The sequence below is a fragment of the Solanum pennellii genome, chromosome 2, assembly GCF_001406875.1.
Source record: "Solanum pennellii chromosome 2, SPENNV200".
NCBI classification, from domain to species: domain Eukaryota; kingdom Viridiplantae; phylum Streptophyta; class Magnoliopsida; order Solanales; family Solanaceae; genus Solanum; species Solanum pennellii.
In genome coordinates, this window is record NC_028638.1 from 29,882,546 (window position 1) to 29,887,660 (window position 5,115).

General features: G+C 35.5%; 1 long non-coding RNA gene across 1 annotated transcript in view; it reads left to right on the forward strand.

Moving 5' to 3' along the window:
• Positions 1 to 4,678: 4,678 nt before the first annotated feature.
• The window catches only part of LOC107010694, a 4,965-nt gene continuing 4,528 nt past the window's right edge, over positions 4,679 to 5,115 (forward strand). Inside the window, exon 1 of the long non-coding RNA XR_001455742.2 lies at positions 4,679 to 4,882. This is a non-coding gene — a long non-coding RNA (uncharacterized LOC107010694). The remainder of the gene's footprint in view (positions 4,883 to 5,115) is intronic.

The following is a 5,115-nucleotide window of genomic DNA, read 5'->3' on the forward strand; positions in this document are numbered from 1 at the left end:
ATGAATCTAACTCTAAACTTCTACCCTTTTCGATTAACTATAATCGAAAACTCTCCACTCAAAAAGAAGTCAAACTCGCTTCTTGTTTACAAAAGCTCTCAACTATTCTTAACTCTAACCACCAAAGAAGTCAAACCCACTTCTTGTTACAATTCTCTCAAGACTCAACTCCCAAGAAGTCAAACCCACTTCTTGTTACAAATCTAGGAATTATTACAACTCAATAATAAACCTAGAACAAATCAACAAAGACTAATAACCCTAGACTTTAATTGATCAAACTTCAATATCCAATAGTTCTGAGTAGAACAGGTTTCGTGAACCTGGTCCTTATGTTGCTGTGATGAAGGTGAACCTGGTCCTTGCGTTTCTGTGACGAAGGCCTGCGTTTTTTCTCCAGAAAATACTACTCTCAAGATGATATATTTCGTGAATATGCAATACCTATCGTTCTGGCTTTGCTGGAAAAATTCTCTCGATTTTTGTGATTGCAAAGACATTTTTTTCTTTCAACTTCTTGATCCTTTTATAGATTTGATTTGCCTTCAACTTCTACAAGGAAAGGAATTACAAATCCTTTTCCTTCTTGAACTTGTCTATATTTACGTCTTTCCTTATTTGACTTGAATTGTAATTTCTTTATTTCTTTCCTTCTTTGACTTGAATTGCTACTTTTTAATTTCTTTCCTTCTTTATTTATTTCCATATTTGTTTCCTTCTTTACAATTCTGCACTTTTTCTTCTTTGCCTCAATACTTTTTCTTCTTTGCCGCAATCTCTCATAATTGTACACATACGACACCATGCCTTCACTTTATCAATCATCAAAACTACTTTATTTGTTCTCCTACTTGCCAACAGAGATATTAACACTACTAGCACCACCAATGTAAAAAAGGATGTCGGAAAGAAGCCTAAAAAGGAAGGATGCACCTTAAAAATAACAAGGAATTGTTGCTCGACCCTACACCAACCAAAGTGTTGACTTCTCACCCACTTTCGACAACTGAAGAGAGTGATGATGAACGTGGTGAAAATACCATCGATGTCACTCTCAGAGTAGAGAGATCGCGATGGTTGGGTGAGAGAGTATTATGCCTTTCTCTCATCAATTCTATGAGATTACCCCCAAATTTTCCTTCGCATTCGAGGGTTGGAGGTCCTTGTGGATGTTCGAATGGTGAATGAGGTCCAGAGAGTGTCGGGTGTTCCTAATGATGATTTGAGACCAAGTTGAAAAGATGACTATGAGATTTAGTTGTTAATGAGGCATACCATGGTAAGGTTTATTAGCCCAGTACCAAATGTATCACCAATGCTTATTTTCTACAGATGTACGTAAGTGGTTGGCACTGATAGGTCGGAGGATTTTTCAATTTTGCAATCTTAGTGATGTGACTTATCCCTAGGCTTTGGTGGGGGACTGTGCTATCAGGAGATTTAGATGAACGAGAGGGACACACATAGCGTCTGAATGACAAAATTTTGACAAAAGTATCAGGAAGGACATGTTCCTTTGAAGGCTGGTGTCTGAGCTTTGACTAAAAGTGAGGTGTCTGAGGATGATACTGATCGAACAGAGGTGATAGACCATCCAATTAAACACTCTACTAGTTAGGAAGCTTTCTTTTATCAAGAGGAAAAAAAGGATTGATGGTTGAGGTGGAGAAGAGTAGTTGTACCACAGTTGTTCAGGTGAGGAAGACGATTTAGATGTTGACAATGATGCCCCTCCTTCCCAGTACTAACACCCACTTTTTGGCTTTCGTGTATAGGTTGACTTAGTTGTTGTTAGGAGGGATGTAGAAGAGGCCACTATCAAGGCCATAGTTCCTCCGCCTACTGCCCATAAGAATAAGAAGCCCTGCAGGCAACTGAATTAGGACAAAAGGAAGAACCAGGAGTGAGACCGCCTAATGCTTAAGATGTGGAAGCCATTAAAGTCAGGTTTACCTAGGTTTTCACCCAACATGAGATTCCCGCCCTTCACTCGGAGGACTTTTGGGAGTTTTCCTTTATGTGCTAACCATGTACTAGCGAGCAACCCTTAGAGGATCTCTCGCACAATTAACTTTCCCTCCCCTTTGGACATGTTAAACTAAATTTGGTTTTTTCGTCATTTGTCTTTGAAGACATCTTTTTCCTATTTTTCTTCATTTTTGTAGCATATGAATGCTCGTTTTACCTACTTAATAAATACTATTATACAATATGATTATTTTTTGATGTCTTTCTATTGTTTTCGCATCAATATAAACTTGAACTAATGATTTCTTAACGTTCAATATGAAGGCAAAAATAGGGGGAAACATGGATTTGGTTTTGCCTCGCCCTACATGCTAGAGCAATTAACATGTCGCTATTACGACTATTGCTATAGGGGAAATAATTCTACTATAGAGGCTCAGTCCCATTATAGAGTCCCCAACGAAAACTGCTCAAATATTTAAAATTCTGCTAGGTTTCTCTAATTCCTATATGCATAAAACTCATGGAATATAATTATACGTATTAAGATAATCACAAGACCGTTCTCAAACATTTATATTACACATTTTGCATCATGGACTTGGACATAATCCCAAGATCATACCTAATATAAATAATAAGAAGTTTCCGATACGATCACAAAAATTTTAAGACTAACATACAGACTGTTGACACCCAATTTTGATCGACCTTTGACCATTTTTAGGAATACTATTCTATTAAATACGTATTTTAAATTTTAGAATTTTTTAATCGACTTTGCTTGAAAATTATATATTTTAGTATGTTTTATTCCATAAAATTATCGTAAATATTATTAAAATATTTTAAAATTATTATTAATGAATTCCAAATTTAAAAGTTTAAATGATTTTCAATTATATAAAAATAATTTAATATATGTAGTATTTTAATTAAATAGTAATTCCTACACTTTCCTTAAATTTTAAATTCTAGCCTATTCTATTCCAGTTTCTTTCAATTCTAGCCACTTGAATTAGAGTTTTACTACAATCATAGCCTCTCTTTCATTCCAATTCTAGCCAAATGTTATTGCAATTTTAGCCACTCTATATCTTTGCCAATCTAATTTCAAGACTTGATCTTTTGATCTCATCCGTCCATCTTAATTAATTCCTAGATCTAATCCTAACCCTCCATCTCTATCTAATCGACCGTTGTGATTAAGTTCCCTTTTCTTCTTGATTTCAATACACTAAAAAAATCAAAACCTAAAATATCTACTCCCTCTCTCTCTCTCTCTCTCTCTCTCTCTTCGCCCCCTCTTCCTCTCCAAGCAGCCGCCAGCCCTCTCTCTCTCTTCCTCCCCTCTCCCGTCGCGCCTCCTCCTCCTTCTCCTCCCTCTTCTCCTCTCTTCTCTCTTTTCTCTGGCAGCAAGCAGCTCCACCGGCGAGCTGCCAGGCCACAAGCAACAACAGCCATAGCGGGCAGCATCAGCAGCCGTGACCGGCGAGGAGTCAGCAGCAGTCGCCGGCGAGAACTCCTGCACCCGGCCAGCAGCTGCAAAGAAGAGGCGAACGACCATCTCTCTCTCCTCGTCGCCTCCCTCTCGTCGCTCTCGCAAATGGCGAGCAGCCGCTCCGACGCACGCAGCAGAAACGCCAGCCAGCAGCCCAACGCCGCCCGTCTCTCCTCTTCTCCGGCGAATAGCGAGAAACCAGCCCCTCCAGCAGCAAGAAACAACAGCAGCAGCAAACTTTAGTGAAGAAAACGACCGCCAGCAACGCCGACAACGAGCAACCAACAGCAGGATCGACCTCCGGCAAAGGCAAAATTCGGATGAATCTATTCAGATCCATCTTTGGTATCTCTTTTATCCATTATTACTTTGTCTATCCAATTCTCTCCGTTTGGGTTTTCATCATATTTTTCTTATTCTAATATGCTTATTATAACTTTGGTGTTTAGAATATGCATTGATCCGTATAGTTAATCTTTTGGGATTGATAATTATTTGATTTTTGTATTTGTGTTAATTTTCTAGTGCTCAAATTCATTAAGTTGGTTGAGAACCTTGCATATTGTCCCTCCTTAAATGTTAATTGGTTAATTTAGCTTGCTTATGAAGGTAGATTATTTAATGAGCAATGTCATTATAAAATTTTTTTTTGAGTATATTTGATTTCTTGAATGATAATAATCGTAAGTATGTTATTTTATTACGATTGATTTTTCCTACATGTTAGAACATGCTTAATGTGATGGATAAATCTTTGCCCATGTGATAAGATGACAAATAAGAAAAGTTTCTTACTTGTTTGTTTTTTTTGAAAAATATTTACTCATTCTGAAGATTTTTTTTTAATTTGATTTAGCTCTCTTTAAATGAGAAATATTAGTTGATTTCTTTTTCCTTTAATGTTTGCCTAGATTGATTCTTACATATTTATTTATGGTAATCTATTTTTAGGTAAATGTTTGACCCTATTATTTCTTTGTCATATTTAGTTGCTGATATCTTGGTAAAATAAATTAAATCTGATTTTAACTTCTTTTATTTAAAGAAAAATAAATTTTATTCCAAATTTTTATTCTTACTTGTTTATATTTGGTAATGAAATATTTTAAAAATTTTCTGATTTGATCCTCTTTTATAATAAGGAAAACAATATATTTCATTGAATCCTTTAAATATTATTTTTCCTTATTTGTTTTCCCCTCTTTGCTATATAAATAAGACCCTTTTATTCATTACAGAAAATATACACTCATTCACTCTCAATCACAAATTCTCTCATCACTCTCCCTTCTCTCATTGCTCTCTTGCTACTTTAACAATACATTGAGAATCCGGTATTTATTCAAGTGTTCTTCTTCGCTATTTGATTACTTTGTTCGAGTAAAAGTTGAATCAATTTGTTTTGCTTAACGGGTTAGTATTCTTAACATTCACTATCTTTACATTCACACATTTGTGTAAGCTATTGTTTTTTTTTATATGTAGAATTCGTCATTAAACGATTGCATATTGTCTCACCTTGACTAATAAGTGTGATTACTTGTGTAGTTATTTGATTACTTTGACAGGTTTCAAACTTGAAGTTCAAGTTGAAGATTAATTGAAGAAAGATTTATTTGTTTATTTGAATGTATATATATATATAT